Here is an 8,902-nt window from a genome sequence, read left to right as displayed (position 1 = left end):
AATAATGTCCCTGCAAAATTATGTTGATAAACCCCCAGAAATCCATATCTTATCTTCCAGGGCCTAGATTTGGACTCCATACAAATTTCTTCCTCAAATCTGTAGCTAGACGACAACAAAAAAACATTCAAACAACATATACAATGATAAAAACTAAAACCCAGAAAAAACCGACATTAAAAAACCAAAAAAAAAATTACAAATCTATGCACAAGAATGGTAGATCTATCAAATTTGTGGAATATAAGTCCAACTCCACTCCCAGATCTAATAATCTAATGCTCTCAACAGTGAGATCTATCATTTTCTTACACAAAAATTAATTTTTTAAATTTTAAAGAGGTGCTAACAAGAAATCCTTCGTGCAACACCAACAAAAAATCTTATGATGAGCTCGAAATTAATTTCATTGAACTCCCATGAAGAGTAACATCAACAAAACTTAACCCCAAAGTATTTATTTATTATCCAAAAAAATTACACAAAAAACTCTTGCTAAGCACGCAACTCAAAGGTCGGATGAATTATCTGACAAATGACTTCCTATTTAAAGATAAATCTTTCAACGGCTAGTTCGAGTGATCCTCGTCAAAGCAATCTCGACCATTGATAAAGATTAAAATTCATTTTTTAATCTCATCCACCGAAATATTTAAATATTTGAGAAAAATTGAATTTTTCAATTAAATGCGTTTTAATTAATTCAAAAATTACATTTTTGAACTAATTTCCCCAAAATTTTGACTTTGACTTAACCTGAAAAATCAAAGGCTTAAAAATTATCAAAATAATTAATTTACCTTAATTACTAGACCTCTTAAAATTTAAATTTTAAGGACCGATGAATTTTGTCTTTGGAAAATTTAAATTTACCAAGAACCTAGAATTAATTAAATTTCTGACTTAGGATTTTAATTAATTTTTTGTCAAAAAAATTAATTAATTAATCTATAAAGGGATAAATTATTTTTTTCAGCCCTCAGAACACTTTACATCATGATTTTCATATTTTTTACATCACAGGGGAAAAAACCCATTTGTAATAGCCCTCTCAAACTACCAATTTCTGCGACACAAATATAACCCAGCAGACCAAACAATTTTATAATAAAATAACCTAACCAAATAGTTAGGATTATTCCCAAATTACTTTTACAGACTCGATCTAGAATACTAAGACTCACCTAAAATCCTTGCGACAAAATCCATTCCAGCTTTGGGGTAAGACTGGAAGAAAACTCTGTCAACCATCCGAGACTAAATCGGTGAGACAAAAAACCTCCCAAAATGGAAATCATCACTAGAAAAGTAGGTTTACCTAGATCGTTTCATACATAACACGAATCTGTTGAGATCATTTACATTATACACATGTAGAACAGATTTATATAACATCTTGGAAGTCAGACTGATGATGATAGTTAAACGGCACAGACACATAGTGGTCAACAAGGTCCATGAAATGTCTCTAAAATAGCGAACCATCTCTATAGCAATTTATCTTCCTTATATTTGTTGTTAATGATGATTTTGTTTAACGTAAAAGAAATTCCCATTTAAATAGGTTTTCTAGCCTTTAATAAATGTGTTCAAAACCACTATAAAATATTTTGGTTCTATAAAGAGATTAGATTCGTATTTAAGTTTGAGAAGGTGATTGAATAAAAATTTATTCAACATTTAGTACTCAATCCAAGTTACTACTATTCATTTATTTTCAAAATTCTTAATGTTAAGATGGTGGAAGCACTAGACTTGGATAACTCAAAAGCCTATGTTCAGTATCCCTGAGATGACCCAAAAATGAAGAAAGAACAAGAACAATAACCACATGAATCAGCCCTTTAAAATGTTTCATATTATATTTTCTTGTACAACAGATTTAGATTCAATCAATACAAAAATAATGGATGGGAAAAATGATCATATTTTCTTAATATCAATGTGCATGATTGTCAAAACTAGATATATATGTTTGGATTATCACAAAATATGCACAGAAAACCTTTGAAATGTGCCCAAAATATCTAGAGAATAGTTAGCATGTCCCCAGATCGTCAATGAAATTCCCAATTGTATTAGATGCTACTTAAGAAAGAGTAAAATGTTGTGTCAAATGTAGATATGTTACAGTGGTGGAATCCATTATCATAGAGGTCAACAAGATTCATGTCGTTTATTTCTCTGGCAAGGGAGGTCATTTCTCTGGCAAGGGAGGTCAGGCCGAGCATCCACGTCTGATTAAAATCAGCAAGTGGCTCTGAAATAGAATAACCTTCGATCTGTCTTCAAAAGTTCAGATCGCTGAAAAAGTTGAGATTGTTTCATATTGCTTGCCAGAGTTAAAGATATGTTTGGGAATATTTTCATCAAAAGGGCGTGAAATCTGGTCATGCATGGTGTAGGTTTTTCCTAACTTTGATAATACAAGGTCTTGCAAATCCATGGGACAAAGCGCTGTCAAAGAGAAACGTGGAGGTGCATACAGTATTTTATATTTTCATTGTAGATTATTGTAGATTTCAAAAATATTTTGAAAACAGTATTTGGTAGTTTGGTGCAACTAAAATAAGAAGGAATCAAAGCAATGGAAAATTAAATAGTGCCATGTGTTCAATACTTGGGGTGCAAAATTAAGTGAAAATGAAATCCCTAAAAAGATTGAGATCATTTTTGATTATGTACTTTGATGATGGAAAAGAAAATGGTCTTGGTCCTCCATTTGTAAAAGGGCTAGATTATTCTCAAAATAAAATTTGAAATTGTATATACCTATGACAAATGATGGAGGATGCAAGTCAGGATAAAGCAGATATAACTCCATAATTTGAATGTCAAATGGTTCTTGGTAAACCAAAAACCACTTCTGAAGTAGGTTCATGGTTGTCTAAAAACAGTTTGCTACAATGAATTATTCATAGTAAGCTAAAACCACTTAAGAATTTTGATGGTTAAGCATAAACCAATGTAAAACTCAAAAGATGTAATGGCTGAACATAGCCCTTAAAAACCCAAAGAATAGTTATGGGTGAACATAGCCCTTATAGTTATGGGTGAGCCAAAAAAACAAAACAAAAAATACCTAGGATGATGATCAATGATGATGTAGGGGACAGACAAAAAAATTTGTGATTCAAGAATGATTAATGAACCATGTAAGAAAGAGAGCTTCGAAAATAACTAACAGATATAACAGCTAACAACCTAAGTACTCCAATTGACTGTAACAACGCAAGTACTCCAATTGGCTGTAACTTTTTAGGTAGACTTCAACAACTATGTTGTTTATACACTGCAGAAAATTGACAAAATAAAAGGCCAAAGATGAAGGTTGCAAAAGAGGAAGGATGAAGAGAAAATACAAAAGATTGCAAAAGAGAATACTAAGGAAGATTGAAGATCAACATTTCAAAAGTCTTGTGGATGAGATAGAGAACGATGCCATTGAATATTACAATTTTTCATTTAAGGGGAGTACAAAGAATTAACGAATTAACTCATACTTATATGATATAATGTAGTAGGTCAAGCATTAAATCTACATATAAAGCATTGATGAGAAAGAAAAGAAAAGTTGCGATTGAGGATTTTATAAAATAAACTTATAGATTTAAAGATATATTATTCAAAAAAAACTTATGAAGATCGTTGAAGTGAATATCAGCCATAGTTATTATGGTGACCTAAAACTATATATATAAAAGGGCACCAATTGTACAATAGAATCATACAAACGAAATTAATTGAATAAAACATCCCTTCGAAAATGTCTCGAGTGTAAACTCCTAACAACCCTTGCTTATTTTTTAGTTTATTTGTTACTTAAAGCCATGCCATTTTATGGTCCATCTTCAAAATGAACTATTAGAATTCAATTGATAAACTTCCTAGCAACTATAATTTTTATTTTCCTAGTTTATAACAGTTTGGAGCAGTTTTTAATCATGCATACTCGGTTTCAGCTGCAAATGTGAGACAACTCAGAATGCAACAGTGGTAAAGAACGGACAGATACAATGATATTTCATATTCGTAATCAGAGAACCACTCCTCAACCATTAGTTTTATATATCATTCATGTATTAAACTTCAAACATGTAAAACAAACCCAATATACATTGGTTCTTGTCCAAATGCTAGAGATTCTGATACACTTGGGCCAAGTAAAACCAATGTTTGCTGATTTCTATGAAATAACGTCTAATCAATCAATTTTACTAACAGACCACAGACAGTCTTCTGGCAACAAGGCGGATCCCTGCATGTTGCTGATAATCATAGATATCAAAGTCATAATCTGCATCAACTAGCGTTCCATAAACAAACAGTGCATCAAGTTCATTAATGTCCACAGTCTTAAAAGCAAGCCTTTGAGTTGTTCCCTTTGAATCTCTCCGATACAATTCCGTTGAATATGTAGACGTCTCTCCAGAACCTGCAGTTGCAATGCTGTGGAACCAAAGCAAAAAAATATAAATTTCATGGGATGGATATTAGAACACCAAAAACCATATAGTTTTGAAGGAATTTGCATTAATATTTACATGCACTGTAAAAAATATTCTATACATGAACAGAAAATATGTTATTGGAAGCAAATAGGCAAAAATGAAGCTTAGCTTTGCACTTACTGTATACGAACGGCAGGAATGGCATTTCCTAGGCCATATTTCACCAAAGGTCTCCATTCAGACTTATCATTGAAGCTTGAAAACGATTTCTGTGCAAGGACGTCACAATCCTTGAGAATGTTGCAAATTTCTGAAGATGGTTCCACAACAAGTGATAACCGTGGTTTGCCAGTGGGGTCAAAAAATTTCCTACTTATCCCATAGCGTAAAACCATGTTGCTGGAGCGCATTCGGAATGGAAGGTCTTTATGTAACAACGTCATTTTTTGAGTTCCCCATTGAAATGGTTCATATATTGTCCTCAGTGAAGATGTAGATATCTGATGGGGTTCCAAAAATTCTTCAGATTCCTTACAATCTGATTGTTTTGCCTCACAATGCTTATCAGGTGAAAATGAAACAACACTAGAACCTGATAAGATACCATGATTTTCATCTTCTAAAACTTTTAGGGAAAATGTGGATAGCTCACGAGGTTCCACAATATCTCGAGATTTAGTGCATTCTGATTGTTCTTCCTTACAACGTTGGGCTGAAACTGAGACAACACAGGCAGGATCTGTTAAGATAGTAAGATCTTCATCTTCAGAAATTTCTGTGGAAAATGTAAATGTCTGATGGGTATCCAGAAAAATTTCAGATTTGGCACATTCTGATTGTTTTGCTTTACAACACTGAACTGAAACCGACATAACATTAGAACCATCTGGTAAGATACCAAGACTTCTATCTTCTGAGACCTTTGGGGCAAAAGTGGATTCCTCATGAAGTTCGAAGTTATCTCCAGATTCAGTGCATTCTGATTGTTTTACCTTAAAATACTGAGCTGAAGCTGATAAGATATCATGATTTTCATCTTCCAAAACTTCACGTAGTTCAGTGAGGTCAAAAGGACTTTTATCTGCCCCTGAATTTACAGATTTGGCAGAATTATTTGAAAGTCTTCCAACTACATTATTTAGAGGCGACATTTTAGATTTTCTTTGAAGAGGCTTCTGACCTTTCTCTTCAGAAACAATTTCTATGGATGTTTTTCCTTTCCTGCGACTTTTGCTTGTGGAAGAACTTTTGCTTGTGGAAGCATCCAACAACGTTGATTTAACAGGCGTAGATGAAATGGCAACTGATAAAACATCGGGAAAATTTGACTCCTGAAATAAACAAGATGACTGGTCAACCTGAGTGGACAACTCCTTGCCAAACTGGAAAAAGTTTAAACTGATATAGCAACAGTTCAAATGCCGGGTAAACATACAGATTACACTTTATCAAATGAAATACTTACACAAATTTTATAAAAACTAGAGTCAACAAATTAGAGACTCCTCTAAAACATCTGCCTAAGTTATTAAGCCTTAATTTCATACTTTTCATGATATTTAGTGATATTCAGGACAGATGTAAGAATATAATGTTTGTTTACATACAGTTTTGAAACTTTTCCAGCAATTGAATCCATATAATAACAAGAATGCATACTTACTAAGAACAATACAGTTGCACAATATTTCAAGACTTCCAGATTCAGCCGGACATCATCTAAGCTTCTGGCATATGGAAAAGAGAATCTCTAGATTAGTCAAATACAACCTGATCAGAAATACAGTATTTTGCAAATATGTAGGTAAAAAAGGACTCCACAACTGAACATAAAATTGAAACAAGGGTGGAAAAAGAGGATCAAACCAATCGAGATCTGATAAAGCGTATTTCTTTACCTGTGCTTCTGAGTTCCAAGTCCAAAATATTTTGCCAAGCTAGCCATCTGATAAAATTGAAACAGGGTAAGTTTTATGAAAAGATGGAAGAAAGTGAACCTGTGCAATTAATCTAATCTTAAAAATAAAAGGCTTGACTTTGATTTGGAATCAAAGATGACTCCAGGTTTATCAAGCAACTATGTTCTCACTACGATTTTAGAAGCCCACACCAGTGGCTTATGAATTCTTTATCATTGCAGGTCCATGGGGTTTTGGATAGGTGGTGATCTCGAGTGTTATGTTAAAACACTCTTTGATGTGAAATCAAGAGTTCAATTCCCTATCTGGATCAAAGTGATTGACCTTCCTAGCCTTTTACAATGTCAAAATTATAAAGAGCTCCGGATGCTTCTCTCCAAGCTTTTTGAGCATAGGAATAAAATCTTAATATAAAATAAATAATTTGTTTCTTTAGATCCGATCGACCAATGTTTGGCCTTAGCGGACATTAACTACCATCATCATCACAATTTTGCTCTTGACATTTTCTAAATCAACTTGCTTAAAAGTGGTGGTTGGATAGGGGAAGGGGAACACTAAAAGCCCATTACTTCATCTCTGCATACCCTTGCAGACACTACGGAAAGAGAGAGCAAGGAAAGAAAGATTCTCTCTATGTAGTTGTCATTGGTCTATTTCTAATATTTCATAAATAGATTATTCAAACTTATTCCTAATTTCATCATTAAAAGTCTTTGTAACTATGATTTTATTTTGATTTTCTCATATAGCAATGTATTTGCAAGATCCTTCAAGATCTATAGTGCCATTGATCCTCACAAGATAATGCTAGCCTAGTTCTCCAAACCTCATCAAATCGTCAAAATCCGTCAGATTTCCTGAACTTCCCTCTAACTTTCATCAAATTACTCAAATACCATTGGAATAGAGTAATGAAACTCCCACAACTCCTAGAAGTTTATGGAACCGCTTTCATATATCAGTAATCTTACTCATGCTTAGTGTGTTTTGCAAATTTCTTCAGATTTCCATAGAATTATTAATTTCAATTTTTCAAGGTTTTAACAAGGATGTTCTGGTTCCCTTAAATTCTTCCAAATTCCATGAAATTTTATATAAAATACAGAAAACCCTAACCTTCATATCACCAGCTCGCCGCCCAAACTTCTGCTGCAACAAATGCAAGGAGTCAATCAATCCCTTTGCCTCTGGGGCGGGCCGTCCAATCTCAGCAAATGCCTCACGAATACGCACGCAATCAAACCTCACAATATTGTGCCAGCCCATACTCTGCCTGAAACCAGTAAAAACACAAGACTCCATTCAACTCGTGAAAAAGTCCTAAAATCCCTTCCAAAACATTTTGAAAAAGGAAAAACAACATTCAAATATGACGAAACTCATAAATACTGAAAACTGATGAGAGAAAAAAAAATTTCCAAGTTCTCCAGTAAACCAAAAAATTAAAAAAAAAATTGTGTTACCGTTCATAAAATCGTAAATCGTATCCGCAACATCTTCAAATTTTGGTGCAGTGGCCACTTCTCCGCGAGTAATGCCATTACATTTGACGCTTGGTTCGGAAATCAGAGAGAGATCATCTGGTCTGATAAAAGTGCAGAGCTCTTTGAGCTCTACGAGCTTTTGTAGACAAACCAGAATAGCATCAAATTCTAGTACCTTAAATTTTGTCCCACTCGAAGAGGTATTGTCGTCTCCAAATCAAAGAAGACTATCTCCGGCCGATCCGCAACCATTAGGAATACTTCAAATTTCAGACCCTTAAATCAAAACTCTTTGGTGCCTTAAATTTCAGCCAGGATACCTTGAAATTTAACAAAAATACATGAATGGCGCGAACAATACTTGATGCTAGCTACAGTGGCTACAGACCTTGAAATGAAATCCGACGAAACAGAAGAATCGCTCCAACAACCAAAAAAAGTGTGTCCAGAGAGCATCCGATGTAAGCTACGGAACCTGCATGTGTGTACTTATAGCCAAGGATTGGGGCGCTTTTGGTTTCACTTTCACCCTATTGTAAACCATCTATTTCATTTATTTTACGCGTGATGCACCGGTAATATTAATAAATTGAAATTAAAATTAAATGGTTTAGGATAAGAACATATAAATATTAAAATTAAATAAGTTTGGAGCCACTTAGGATTAAAACATGCATTTATGGGGAACTTTAATTTTTTATATGCAATTTTTAAAATATAAATAATATTTTTCACAAGCCATAGAATTATGATAAAAACATTTACTGGATGGAGTTTTGAAAATATAAATGATATTTTTCTTTGTGCATGTATTAATGATTATATATATATACTAGTAATATTTTTTTTATGGGGAATTTTTATTTTTTATATAAATTTTGAAAATATAAATAAATTTTTCAGGTAAGAAACATTTATTGTTGGAATTTTGAAAATATAAATGATATTTTTTTGGTGCATGTATTAATGATAAAAAAAATATATATATATATATATATATATTAAAAAGATTTTTATACTTTAGAAATTTTTGAAAATATAAATA

The 8,902-nt window shown here is 33.0% G+C and overlaps 1 pseudogene across 1 annotated transcript; it reads right to left on the bottom strand.

Moving 5' to 3' along the window:
* Window positions 1–4,033: 4,033 nt before the first annotated feature.
* Window positions 4,034–8,336, bottom strand: LOC149163796 (protein NEN1-like; annotated as a pseudogene). Its single transcript, XR_016260642.1, has 7 exons — window positions 7,837–8,336; window positions 7,490–7,646; window positions 6,350–6,396; window positions 6,115–6,178; window positions 5,632–5,782; window positions 4,632–5,538; window positions 4,034–4,449 (listed from the first exon to the last, which is right to left on the bottom strand). The product of XR_016260642.1 is annotated as a protein NEN1-like (transcript).
* Window positions 8,337–8,902: the final 566 nt, after the last annotated feature.

The sequence above is a fragment of the Pinus tabuliformis genome, chromosome 5_1, assembly GCF_031772625.1.
Source record: "Pinus tabuliformis cultivar Carrire ecotype Pingquan chromosome 5_1, CPIR1, whole genome shotgun sequence".
Lineage (NCBI taxonomy): Eukaryota > Viridiplantae > Streptophyta > Pinopsida > Pinales > Pinaceae > Pinus > Pinus tabuliformis.
This window is presented reverse-complemented; position numbering and strand designations above follow the sequence as displayed.